The 15290-nt window shown below is 37.4% G+C and overlaps 1 protein-coding gene across 1 annotated transcript in view; it reads right to left on the reverse strand.

Annotated features, from left to right (window-relative positions):
• Positions 1-15290, reverse strand: part of LOC141430111 (uncharacterized) — a 276496-nt gene that overhangs the window by 183073 nt on the left and 78133 nt on the right.

Genomic DNA, 15290 nt, shown 5'->3' on the forward strand with positions numbered 1-15290 from the left:
GATCAATGTGAAAATTATTCCGGTTATTTGTTAAATTTTATGTCTGAAATATCGTGTAAATTTTCATGTTTTGATATACTCGTAATGATAACATTAAATTGAGATGAAAAGAGTAATTGAGATGAAGATCAAAAGAGGCATAATAATCTTATTAGTGAGTTAAAATTTAAGCGTCTGACTTCACGTGCCGTCTAGGAAAAGGACAACCGTATGGTGTAGATTACGGGAGCAAAAAGGACACAACGTGTGTGTGTGTCTGCTGCAATCGGAACATGTTTTCCAGCTGTTTTGTAAGCACATGACGTATCTTAACTTACAAAATCGTTGTTTCAATAGCTTAATGCTGAGTAAGAAATTGATAAGTGGTCTTACTAATAATCATCGATTTTTATTCCACACACACGCACACACACACACACACACACACACACACACAAACATCACGCCTGTATTCCTAAATGGGTTTTAAGTTTGACAAAGTAACAGGTTGCTAGCCTGTCGCCTACACGGTATACCTTAACCTGTATAATATGCTCATTCGCCTCTTATGACATCCACGGAAGAAATGGAGACACCACATTTTTTTCCACGGCTTCTTTTGTTGTATGCTCAAACTTGTTAGATACTCAGACATTATAGTGGTTAGATTGGACCTGTTGGACCTGTTTACAGTTTGATTGTGGGGAATTTGGCATTAAATGTCGTAGTAATAGTCACTGCTGTCATTGTGACATTTACTTTGAAAATTTCCACAGCTGGTCATAATACATGAAGCCTATTGTTAAGAAAACTGTACCTAAAAGCCGTGACCTATATAACTATACCTTTATCATACCCTCCTCTATTGATTCTGCAGGTAAAAACCCCTTTAAAAACAGCCGGAGCGACCGGAAAAAACATTCCAACAATAGCTCGCAACAAATGTTTTTCGTCTATGTTCATTTATTCAACGCTGGCAACCCGCCAAACGGGCTATGGCAATACTCGCAATTTAAACAGCTATCTTTGTTACGGCCTCTTTGAACAACTCTGCGTTCTGGCAACACTGTTAGTTCGTTATGTTGGTAATTGTTAGGTCTTTTTGTTTTAATTTTAATTTGTACTCGCTTTCGCTGGTAACTGTTTTTAATACTGTTGGAATTTTACGCGTACCAAAAAAAAAACATTTTAAGGTGTTTGTCATTTCTGGGCAAAAAATGTACATAGATTATGCCATAGCATTATTATGCCAAATAAGATTGATTACGTGATATTATGACTTTTGCACGAACGAGGTTATGTGATATGATTTTCGGCGATATGGTAATTATGCTAAACTATACTATACGATATGGGATTATGCGAAAAAAATACCAAAAAACCAGGCACTATATTTGATTTTTCCAAGTAAAAAAAAGCTAAAATAATTGAGTACAAAAAGACCGACACATGTAATGTTTAATATTTTGTACTTTGACACTCTCCAACTATCACTGTTTGAACCATTTTAACGTAATCAAATGTTATTATGTTGCTGCTACTTTACACAGTTACAAATATGCTATAAAACTTTTACTATCCTCAAACTATGAAATTTATCACAAGACGTCTTCGCTGGTGTAAATGCAAACTCGACTACTGACTTAAACTCTCGGGGGACAAAACTCATCTCAACTGCAAGATGAATCTAAAATGAGCAAAGATGATGGAAAGACTCAATTTTGAGAGAAAAATTGAGCTCAAGTTGCAAAGACAGTCTTTGTTTTAACTAGTAAGTAATTGCCACAACTTAAGTTCAAAATTCAATACCTAACTCAAACAGAGCTTAACCGATTTGGATGGAACATAGCTAATAACTACCGCAAACAAATCCGTTTTCATTTTAAGAAAAACGCATTGAAATCGATCCATCCGTTTTAGAGCTATGATGCCACAGACTGACTAAGAGATATTGGCATCAAACATAGCACCCCTCTTTTTGCGTCGGAGGTTAGATACACTAGTGAGCTTTATTCCATTGTACCTAATCGAATATGTGAAATAAATCAGCATAGAAGAACGCGATTTACATAAAGTACTCTTTAAGATTGATTTTTGGAGTCTTTTTCAATCAATCTTAAATTGATTGCTTAGTAGCGACATCTCTTGTCCGGGTGAGCGATTGGTTCCGATGGGGTGCTGAAAGATTCTCGATGAGGGCTACAGCATAGATGTCGCTAGTGTCGCTGCTTAAGTGACTTAATAAGAAAACAAACAAGCTGAGATATGTGGTGCATAGGCGAAATTCGTGTCTCTATCATAGTCCAGTGGTGGTGTGGTGGTATAGCACGTGGCACGGAATGCCGAGGACCTGGGTTCGATTCCCAGCGCTGGTTTCATTTTTCTGGTTTTTCTGTACATCCATATTTCAGTTTGTATTTTCGATATAAAGTACTCTTCCTGCACCTAATTTTGGTGTACTCTGGAAAGCAGGTGTCTGAATGGTAAAGCGTCACTTACAATGAGCAATAAAATACCATGACAATGCCCTGTATGCTTACTTTAGAAAAGAGATGAAGAGCTAAGTTGAAACGCAGGGTAGGTGTCCCACCAACGAGATGGACCTGGTGACCTGTTAAACACGCGGATTAACTATACTTAGATGAAGGCCACTTCCAACCGAAGCAAATTAAGGTCTATAAAGGAGCCTTACGCACTACAGTGGACGTCTTTCATCTGATATGTTGATGAAATCATCAACATATCAGATGCAAAAATGGCCAGTTTATTTATTGGTCAACCTATTCTAAGCCTGGTCAACAGATTAGTATATTTGGGTGAAATTGTACCATCAGTACCAAGGCTATGCCACTCGTGGTGAAATGACCTGTGTAAACTAGTGTAAAGTCGTTATCGCGTTGCTACGTGGCCGTGCGTGCGGCGTAAGTAGAGAGTGACAAACAGTGGTGCGATTAAATCTGTGTTGCCATACACAAAACAAAAAACGGTCCACGTCCGCTTCAGGGAGTTGGGGACATGTCGGGGATTTTTAGCCGGTGAGAGACTGGCAATGTCGGCGTGCTCTCTTCCCAGTCATCCAAGTGAATTTTGCCGATTGCATGCCATCATAAAGCATCTCGTATAAAGTTAAAAACTAAATAAAAGCAAGGAATCTACTCATGACCACGGCCACTGTAATGTGGTCGAAAGGTCGAGGTAAATATTAGGTACTCGTGTGTTTAGCGTGATAAGTCCCGTTTGTGGTATTTTAATTAAAAGCAAACCTGGTGTCTTTGGCCCAACCCAAAAAAAAACCGTTTTCTGTCTTCTGTTTTTTTAACAAGTTCAATTTTAGACTATTCAAGGCCAAGGTTATTTGTAGAATTTAGAAGGTAAGAGGCAGTTTGAAATTAGAGAAAGATCAGTGAGTTCACACAATGTGGAAAGTATTTTATTCCAGCTTCACACCAATAGCTCTCAGTTTGCACCTCATTTGATAGTGTCAGATCAGCTAAATGTGGTAGATATTTATGTCTAAAATTGAGTCTTAAAGACTCAAAATAATTAAAGTATCAAAATTTATTATTGTCTCGACCTATTTGCGTTCCACTGCAAGATACAGGACTAGGGCTGCCGTTCCCACGAGGGCTTGATGCGGATTGGAAACTTTACAGGTGTGTGCAGATTTCCTCAAGATGTTTTCCTTCACCGTTAAGCACGTGATGGATTTGAAATATAATTTTTTGCACATAAATTTCTAAAAACCCAGAGGTGCGAGCCCGGGCTTAAACCCACGATCCTCTACTTTAGAGGCAATAGTAACAATAATAAAACCATTTTCAATAAAAGATCAAACCACTGCCCACCATGGCTTATAACAAAAATTTTAATAAATTTAAATTTGTGGCCAAATGAACCTGAAAATGGATAAATTTAGCTAAAACATGGGTAGCTTGGCAACACTCGATTACACCCGATCGGATAAGGACAACACGCACAGCTAATTCGAGTATCGATTATACTTCCCGGTCACTTAGGCTGAGCGAAAATTCGATCCAAACTTTTATACGTGGTACCTGGGCGACCGAGCTCTGCTCGAAGTTTATTTTATCCGGAATCCTGTTTGTCTGAAGACAAAATAAATATTTAAAATAAAATATAAAACTAAGTCGTTTTTGACCTAGAATTGAACTACTGTTGAATCACTATGCTAACAAAGCTATCGAAATTACCGATCTTATTAGTAGATTGATTGCCCTCGGAAGCTCTCACATAGCAGATTTTGTCGAAGTTGATAGACATATTGCCGAGATTTAGGATATTATAAAGTAAAGAACAAGAAATTGCTCGCGTACGCCTGTATAACTTCTCAGATAGTCTAAGTTCTTTTCCTGCAGTACACGAGGATACTAGACTGGCCAGCGAAAGCTGTGCACGCATTTTTACGAAACTTTAATCTGGTACTTATAATTTTTGAGACTGTCAAAATTGTCATATTGTCATTCTAGCCCGGCTTAGATAATTTTGATACTTCTGCTATTTATAGGAAATAAAACAAATATTTTTTGTTTAAGTCAACCTCTTACCATCCTTAAAAATGCAAAATGTTATAAGATTATGTTAGAATTAAAATGTTAGCAGATATTTTCGTCTGGACTGTACGTAAATGGGCACTGACAAAGGTCACAAAATTTACCAAGGGACGCCTAAAGTGCATCATCAACTTTCACACATTATACATGAATTTTGATGCAGCTTTGAAGAGTCCTGAGTATAATTTAATATCTGGAAAATTTAAATATCTAAGTATCAACATCGTTTAATCAGTGTACAGCAAGTGTTGTCAGCCTATTTTTTTTAATTTGCCGCGGTTTCTCCATGACAGCTTTTGCTGGCCAGAGTCTAAACCGCAGTAACTGTCATGTTTGAGTGGTACTGACCGCCCCGCAAAGTGTTTAAGGACCAAGCGACCACGCGACCGCGCCGGGACGTGTGCAGTGACCAATTTGCCTGTCAATTTAGATTGGAACAGAACTGGAAACTGTTACAGAATTTCTACGGTCTCAACTTCACAATACGAATTTTTGAACCTCTTATATTGCTACTGTTTGTTATTGGGACACTTCTAGACTCTTCAATTGTTTCAGCCTAAATATATTATTAAATGACACAATTTCAGTAACTACCAAGGAACTTTCACCGTTTTATCTTTTTAATGTAAGACTTGAAATAATTTTCTAACTATATAGGGTGGAAACGATAAGTGATCTCACTCGATTATTTCTAAACTATACAAGATATCGAAAAACTGGTTACTGATCCTGAAAGTGCTTTACGAGCTCTATCAAACGATATCAATAATAGGTTACAGAATAAACTACATCTATCCGAAAATTCAATATTTCCAGCTTCCATACATTTAGTACAGCCACAGAGATACTAGATTAGAATAATAGAAGTGTTAAAAAAAATGCAAAACATTGTCTTTAGGCTTTACTTGCTGTGGTATTGCATGAAGAGATGAGTGCCATGCGGCTGTACAAAATGTATGGAAGCTGGAAACATTGAATTTTCGGATAGATCCAGTTTATTTTATAACCTATTATTGATACCGTTTGATAGAACTTGTAAATCACTTTCAGGATCAGTAACCAGTTTTTCAATATCTTGTATAGTTTAGAAATAATCGAGTGAGATCACTTATCGTTTCTATCCTGTATATAATTCTACCAAGTTGTATAAAATAGTCAAAGAGCTGTAAGTTAAGTATTTCTTTTTTGTTTTGCCAAACAACTAAATAAAAATCACCCCGTAAATAACAAAAGCTTAGAACAAAATAAAATTCCTGACAAAACTTCCCCCATCTGCATGTCACAAGAGCGATATAAAATAAAACGGACAGCTCACTTATAAAGCCATAACTCGACTTTACTATACATTCTATATTGAGCCGTACGCCGTTCACTTACAGTCGGAAATTCGACTTTAATTTTTTTTATATAAGACTTGTTGTGTTGATTGAAGTATTTTCAAATGTTAAAAATGGCGGGTAATGGTTACGATCACGGAATTTGTCATTTCCGAGTCACGGCACGCACCGAATTGGGGCAGCGACACAATTAAAATATGGCGTGCGGCAAACGCAGCACAGCCGAAATAAATACTTGTTAAAAATGTCATTTTCAATACAAGCTATTTTGCCGACTGTACTTTTTGTTGTTGCATTGCAATCTAAACTACATTTCCGTGCCAGATTTCAAGTCGACGCCATTAACCGCTGAGGAGAGGTCATAAACAGTTGAGAACAGAAGGTAAAACTCCATTAGGGGCACCATAATTTAAGCCTCTTACGACATCCACGGAAGAAATGGAGAGGTGTAATTCTAACCCGACACCACACGGGTGACTGAGGATATAGGTTAAGGTATACCGTAGGCGACAGGCCAGCAACCTGTCACTATTGTACCGTTTTTGTCAAACTTAAAACCTAAAATTGCTATAAGTGGCTCCGGAGCGGTAACGTTTGGTGTGGTGCTGGTAAGGTGGTTTTGCAGGTGGTATGACCTTGTGCAAGGTCCGCCCGGATTGCTACCACCATCTTGCTCGCTAATCCTGCCGTGAAGCAGCAGTGCTTGCACTGTTGTGTTTCGGCGTGGAGAGTAAGACAGCCGGTGAAATTACTGGCACTTAAGGTATCCCATCATATGCCTCTAGGTTGACAATGCATCTGCAATACCCCTGGTGTTGCAGATGTTTATGGGCGGTGGTGATCTCTTACCATCAGGAGACCCACTTGCTCGTTTGCCACCCAGTCGAATAAAAAAAAGAAAAAAAAGCAACTGGTCTAAGTAGCAAAAGGGTCTAAATTTCTTTGACTCTAAATTGACGGAGCTCCTATTCCGCGTGGCTAAGGCACTTTGCGCCTTGGCGCAACTCTAACCTAACTTAACTTACCTATATTTTTTAAAGTTTTCGACAAAAACAGGTTAGGACCTTTTAAGACAACTTGCTTCTTAGACCAGTTGCTTCTTCGAACACTTGCTACTTAGAGCAGCTACTTTTTAGACCAGTTACTACTTAGACCAGCTGCTTTTTTAGACTAAATATACTAACCTATTCGCACATGTTTTAACACTAACTGTGTCCGATGTATCGTGCTGCGTCAAAACTATTCCAGTTTCAGACATTTAATATACAAGAGAGAAAGCGAGAGAGAGAGAGAGAGAGAGTCATTAAGCGTTGTCAATTTAAAGGGCTAAGAAGAAATTCCTTACGAAATAAGTCGAACAACTTTACTTCACCTTACGTAATACCGTTTAAGTTGTCAGCCCCAGAGTTCGAACCCTGGCAAAGCTTCAATTAAGACATCAGTAATTTATCATGCACCTGAAGAGTTCATTCGGCCAAGTTGGCGAAGTTCCCTCATCGATTACAGCTCTCTGGAGCTTCCAGTTTCAGGTTGGTTATAATTTATATTTGACTTTACTACCCTAAAACTGTTGGTTAGGTACTTATATTATTTTGAAATTGAAATAAAGTTGTTTACAAACCTTTTTTAAATAAGTAGTATGGGACTGGGTCAATTGGTGTCAATAATTGTCCCTTGATATTCGTTGATTTATTTATTCGCTAGCTTCCGCCCGCGACTTCGTCTGCCATCCCGCGGAACTATTCAATTTTCCGGCATAAAAACTATTTTATGCCAAACTTTATCCATGCACACACACAACATATTATTATGTTTTCATGTGTTTTTCTGTATTTTTTAATTTATTTGTGTTAATTTTGCTGTATATGTGTGTCTTCTGTGTAAGTGAATAAATGTCTTCTTTCTTTCTTTCTTTCTTTCTTTCTTTCATGTCAATTCATCAAGTCTGCGTCATTATGCGTGAGGTTCAATCACATCTAAAATATGTAAGGACTAGCGCATACATACATGTTTTACATCGACTAAACCAGTTAATTCAATGCAAAAGTTGTATATGTATATGCACCAGCCCTAAAAAGTCCGTAGTCGCTACGCAACCTAGGGTACAGTCACCAGCATTAATATCTGCCACAGCGGAGCGTGCTAAAATGTCTGACACGTCCTTCCGGCCCTAGAAATAGTCGTATCAGATATTTATGCACGCTTGTTGTGTCAGATATTGGTGCTGGTGACTGTACCATTTCATATTTGGATGTATGGAATCATAAATAAATAATATCATTGATCCAATTGACACCAATTAACCTAATTCCAAAAGGGTTAAACATAAATATATCTACTTAAACTGTAATAATTAGATTATCAGAAGTTATTGAACATGTATTCTCTGCCGTAATACTTAAAAATACATAATTAGCATTAAACGTACAAAAGTCGAGAACAAGCATTCATTATTCATACAAATATCTGCTACCAAAAAAAAGGTACAAAGTTTTTTTTTGCTCTAATACAGGCTCCACTTAATGGCCGCCAGTCAATTCTATATAGGCCGTCGACTAACATAAAACAAAGCACGTACTCTATACCGAAAGCTTTGTTTTACGGGGACGCGTCGCAAAAGCTCCGTACTGCGGTTGGACGCTCTCCAAAGATAAGTTTTAGGGCAGTGTGCCGGAACAAGTACATATCAATACTTAGTATTTGAGGACCATTATACACGGTGGCTGATTTAGATCGGTCAGTATAGGAGTCTGAAACTATAAGACATACGAAGATCTGTTTAAACTGTCATCGATTTTAGTAACTGCATTCATACATTTAAAAAAAAACTTGTATTCAGCTCGGGAATCGATCTGGACGTTTTAAAAATAAAACTTACATTATTAAAGAATATGAAATACAATTCATTTTATTCGTTCTAGATACCGTGTATCATAGTAAAATTTATTGCTTATGATCTACACTACCGATATCCAAATAGAAATAATATTTTGCAAAACGACCAGGTTTGATTCCCGAACTGAGTAAAAGTTTTTTTTTAATATAGGTATGAATGCAGTTTTTCTTGTTAATTAAATCGATGACATGGTTCCTAAGAACAGATCTTCGTATGTCTTATAGTTTCAGACGTTCCCATACTGACCGATCTAAATGGGCCACCCTGCATAATCAACACATCTTAAATGTATACTTGACAAGTGCCCTAAGAATTCTGACTAGTCCATGGTGCGTACATTTGTTTTAGGAGAGGGGCTCCGCTAACACTGGCTATTCATAGATACCTACAAATGTGTACCATCAGCCAAATAAGTGGTCTATCAATTTTTAAAAAAGCTCCTATCAAATGAATTTGTCTCTAAAGTCGATCTTTCAAGTTGACAGACACGTCTATTGGCATTATTATTTTATGACATGCAAACGAATATCAACTTTAGGGTGGTAGACCACATATTTGGCTGATGGTACAAAATCCTCGGTGTCAGAGGTTCAGCTATCTATATTCCAAATTTCATCTAAATCCGTGCAGACATTCTAGCGTGTAGGATGTAGGAGTAATAAAAAAAAATCCCGTGGGAATTCCCGAAAATTACATCGTTGTTTTCATTGACGTTGCATTAAAAACAACCAAAGCCAAATTTCTTAACTCAAAGCCCAGATGTTGTTATTTCGAGATTTTATCCCTATCCCGGGATATCATCGGGATAAAAAGTCTAGCCTATGTGTTATTACAGGTGTCCAGCTATCTACATACCAAACTTCATCCAAACCGGCCAGCCGTTTTAGCGCGAAGTAACTGCTATGCTCACTCAAACTTTCTCATTTATAATATTACTGAGTTGGATGAGAACTTACCAATATATCTACTTTGTTGTTTCTTAGTACCTTAAAGCTTCTCCTGAAAAGTTCTGTTTTGCAATTACGCCCCGTTTCGTCGAAATACTCAGCAAAATATCGGCTTTCGTAAGCACTACCCGTAATAACGTAACAGGTATAATTTACCTACATAATAATATATTAAATTCAGCGCTTCTATTGTAATACTCGTATTGCGGTTCGTATTCTGAACTACAATATCGTGTAATACCAGCAATATGTGTCATTGACAAATATTGAGTTTCAATATAATATTGTATTAATTTGACTCAGTGTCTGTCTTGTTCGGATGCTCGAAGTAAATCTTACGCTAATCAGGGCCGTATCAACAATCAAAGGCACCTCGTGCACTAAACCAACCACTAGATGGCGCACTGTTGCGTGAGGTTTTTAAGTATGGCTTTCAGTGTCTGTTATTACGGACGTGAAAACAAAGTTTAGATCAAAATCATATTTAATACACCTTAAAACCGTACCATAAAAATATCGAGCATGCCACAGTGTTGCATAGTCCCCGTTTTGTTCGGAAAAAAGGGAGGACAAAGGTTTCCGAAAGATAAAACTGTCTCAAAACACAGACATTCATTGCCCCGGAACGCATATTTGCCATAATTAATTTCAGATATTGCAAAATATTCACAAAATTATTCTAATTATAAATAAACCCGCGTAGCTCACCCAAAAACTATGAGATTTGACATTTCGGAGACCTCACGCTACACTAGCGCCTAGTATCGTGAGACGGCGTTAGTATCGTGAGATTCATTTGACGTTTGCTCGTGATTGGATATAGCGATATTTCTCCTCTGTGAAAACCCTCATTGGTCTTGCAGACTAGTGCGCGACGTTTATTATGGTTACTTTCAGTCGAACTCAACCAGAGTTCAACCTCAGAGTAACATAACCATTCACCATGCTACCAGATGTTAGAGGCTCTGAGGATGAACTCTGGCTGAGTTCGAAACGCGTCAGTGTAGTGTAATGGTGGCGTTAGTTGGGTTTGTGTGATTTGTGTGTGACCTTATTATAAGGTCGCGGGTGAGCAAAGTAATTGTTTTTAGTTCATCGATATAGACCTAAAGTAACGCCCGATTCAATAAATTATCATTTGATTGAACTGTATTGGACCTCTCGAAAACTTTGTACAAACGTTCTCCAAATAAATTGACATTGTTTATATGATATACTGGCGGAATGAAAATGTCTCCGTAAAAGGATTTTCAACTTTTGTTGTATGAAAAGCAATCTAACTTGAGACATTGTTAAGAAAGTAGCGATTCGAGCATCGATAATAATGCTGTTATTGTGCTAACTTTGATAACAGGTGGCATTAAGAGCGGCACTTTATACAGACGACGATTATGGTCCTATCTACTTCGAAATTCCGAAAACAGCAAATCAAATAAAACCGTTTTAGCTCAATTCTTTCACGCTTTGACCGACTCTGACTTCAAAGCTAGAAAAAAGATGTGGCACACCTTCTCCTAAATGTTTTGAAAATACTCCTTCAGGCCTCCAACATCACAAGAGTTGGGTTTACTAATGTTTCGGCGAATAACGTTTGACAACCTGTTTCATTTCGCAACTTTTCATTTCCCAACTGTTTAATATTTCTGAAACTGTAAATATTTCAAGATTTTTATAAAACTAACTTAACCTAACCTAAAGGGTTCTACACGATGGTCCTGAAATAAATACTGAAATATTTACAGTTTTAGAGTTTGCGAAATGAAAAGTTGCGAAATGAAACAGGTTGCCAAACGTTACGTTGCGAAAAGGCAATCCCCCAAGAGTTGCGAGCCGGTGGATGCAAGTGGCGAGTTGTCGTTCATTGTGGCCTTTGAGCAGAACGTCTTCCGGCTGATGATGATGACATTTCCTCAGCGGGTCCATATCGGCTCGCATATTAATTCGAAGTCCGAATGTAATGTTTGTCAGAACGATCGTTTTTCATAACTCTTTTTTCTCTGAATCCAATAATTGTTCAGAATTTTTATAAAATAAACCTAACCTAACTTATACTTAGTTTTCCATAGGATGACCATTTAAAAATTTCAGAAAACTGTAAGGTTTCAGTGGGGAAAAAATTATGACAAGCGATGATACGGACAAAAATTACGGTGTAGCGAAGAGTATGCGCACTTTGGCGCTCCCTTCCTCAGCAGTTCAACAACCCGCATTCTTCGCAATCTCAAATAAATGGAAAAATCCGTCATGTGGTGTCGGCTGTCGGCCCACGTCAAGCGCCAACTGCTATTTGTCATGGCTTCCAGATAGGACCCTCATAACGTGTGATAAATCTACTGGTGTATGTCGAGCATTGCAAAACAAAAGTGTAAGATAAACGTTTAGAACTGTTAAGAAAGAACGAAAGAAGACATTTATTCACATTCACTAAGACACACAATTACAAAAAAAAAACAATAAACAGCAAACACAAATATCGGGTGGGCCCTGTAGCAGGAGCAAAAAATGTAAACCCAGGTTCTGCTACTCAAATGGAACTACTTTAGTTCTGCAACTTTCAAAAATTAAGTAATTTATCATTATGTTTATTCCAAACAAATTAAATGATATTTTCAATGTACAGCATCCAATAGCCTAAATGACATCGCCTGTCACGTAACAACATGACGGATTTCGCAATACATTTATTGTCCAATTAAACTTTAAACTATAATAAAAATCACAATCCAGCTCAAGTTGAATAGTGGAAGCTGTGTTGGTTTAATTTTTTGCTCCTGTTGTAACATGGCCCACCTTTAAAACATAAAAAAATAAGAAAATGAAAATACACGATTTTGTGTGTCCCCGCAAAAGAGAAACGGCCGCCAGATAATAAGTTTTTGCTAAAAAAAAAAAATGACCATTTGTATTCACATAGGTAGTCTAGAGTAGTTTCATATCATCAATACAAACTTTTCCGATAAAATACGGTGCAAACCCATGACGCAATACATATTATTATCTCCAAAGAGGCGGTACCATAGAGATATCATTAAATTTAAGGTAAACGTGCGAGTGCTCCTCGCTGTCCGAATAGTTCTTTGGCCTTTTTAATCTGATGTCATGACTTCATTAGCAATGAGGGTTTTTACAGAGGCGAAATATCGCTAGATGGCGTTAATATCGAGAGGTCTGTTTGACGTTTGACGTTTGCTCCTGATTGGTTAAAAAACTAATTATTAATTCCTCTTTGTAATTCGAACATGGCGGATGTAGACGATATCTAATTTGGTATTTCTGCTTCTTTTTGGCTAGTTGAAGTATAATTTTGATACCATGCGGCGACCACCTTGTGAACGTGATCAAAAATTCTAGCTCTCGTGTCTGAATTTTTTAATCAAGTTCACGTGTTAAGGAATTTTGCTATCAAGTTGCAAAAACTACAATCACCGTACAACTGCATAAGAAGAATATATTTATCTTTAATTTAACTGACATTGGCCCAAGCCTTATGGCCGCCATTAAGAGGAATTAAATAAATAACAATCGCAAGCAAACGTCAAACGTCAAATGGACCTCACGATATTAACGCCATCTAGTGATATTTCGCCTCTGTAAAAACCCTCATAGAGATGACAGCAGAGTGACGTCCATTGGGCATTAACGTGTCGAGCACTCGTACGTTTACCTTACATAACATTTTTGCAGAATAATCCACAAAAAGGCAAAGCCAAAGTAATAACGTCACATCCAACTATTCCGGCGACCTCCCCCCTTCGTTATAGAACAAAGTTTCCTTCACAAAATGGAGGTAATCCATTTGAATTTTAAATTTTACTAGCTGCCCACCCGGGCTTCACACGGGTTATTAATGAGACTAACCTTCCGTTTCACCATTCATTGATTAATTTTATTTGACGGATAAATGTGATGCCGTCTCTGTTTGTTTTGTTCGAATAGACGGAGACGGCATCACATTTATCAGTCAAATAAAATTAATCAATGGGTGGTGAAACAGCCCCTAAATCTGCAAGCATCTTGTCTCGCTCACTCGCTCACTTTTTATGAGCCGGTCGCTTGCCAATCAACGGAGTGCCGGACCAGGTCGCTTGCCACTCTGGGGGGAGATTTTTAAAACATTTTTTCTACATTGTTCTACATTGCGTACAATTTTTCAAATATTCTAATTAAAAATCTTCTGCTGAAGATTAAAAACACAATAAAAAAGAATTAGGTAGCCGAATAGTTGTCGCCGTGCTGAAGTGATGCGATGTTAATAATATTTGTTGTATTCATTTTTTATTTATTTATTTATGTAGATAGAATATGGAAAAAACGATATAACTAGAAGATTTTATATCGGGGATCTCGGAAACGGCTATAAATTTTTGTCGAAATTTACCAAATGGCGGTTTTTCGGGGGCTACTAATCGATTTAGCTTGGTTCGGCCTTTACGTCCACTTGCAGTATTTTTAATCTAGGTTTAAGTGGTCTTAAGTCCTGTCAGTTCCATACACGAACTGTCAGTTTAAGCCTTAAATCGAGATTTAAAAAAGCCTACAAGACGTCCTTAGTAAAACGCGTGTTTTTACGCGAAATAAGATAACAATTTGAAACTCAATGTCAATTGACGTATGTCCTAAATTTAGGACGTTGGGCCTAATAAGCTGTAGCAAAAGGATAGTAAACTGGAGGCCAAGAGGGCAAATGTAGGTTTAAATTTTAAAGCTTATTCAAAAATACGTATATGTTCTCCAAAAAATAACAAAAACAAACACTTCGAGCAAAGTTTAGGTAAGTACTTTATACGAATCGCACAACCTATTTTGAATTATCGCAAATTTAGTCAGATAATTAAAGTTAAACAGCCCGTAACATGACTCGTGTGAAATACAGCGTGCTCTAATATGAACCGAGTGCATTCCATTATGTTTATTTAGTGAACGTGAAAATTTAAACGTTCACCACAAAGAGACGAAGCCCAAATTGTTTGATAAAATGCGTTTCAATAAAACACTGAGGTTTTTGCGCTGATAGCTTTGAAAAATTACGCGTGTAACATTTTAGGGTTCCGGAGTCAACTAGGAGCCCTTATAGTTTCGCCACGTCTGTCTGTCTGTCCGTCCGCGACTAAGCTCAGAGACCGTTAGTAGTAAAGCTATAATTTGGCAAGAATATACAAATCAGTCACGCCGACAGTGCTAAAATAAAAAAAAACTAAAATCATGTTTTTTAGGGTACCTGTCATACGTTAAGTGGGGGTGAATTTTTTTTTCTCGACTAACCCTATAGTGTGGAGTATTGTTGGATAGGCCTTTTAAAACCATTTGGGGTTTATCACGAAGATTTTCGATTCAGTGATCTGTTTGCGAAATATTCAACTTTAAAGTGCAAATTTTCATTAAAATCGAGCGTCGCCCCCTCTAAAATCTAAACTGTTGGGTGGAAAAATTCGAAAAAATTCAAGATGGTAGTAAGTACATCACATTTACAAGAAAAATTATAACGGCTAAGATTGCTTGAGAATTATTAGTAGTCTAAGAGTAAATAGCAGCCCAAGGTATACCTAAGCTTGGATGATTC

The sequence above is a fragment of the Choristoneura fumiferana genome, chromosome 8, assembly GCF_025370935.1.
Source record: "Choristoneura fumiferana chromosome 8, NRCan_CFum_1, whole genome shotgun sequence".
Lineage (NCBI taxonomy): Eukaryota > Metazoa > Arthropoda > Insecta > Lepidoptera > Tortricidae > Choristoneura > Choristoneura fumiferana.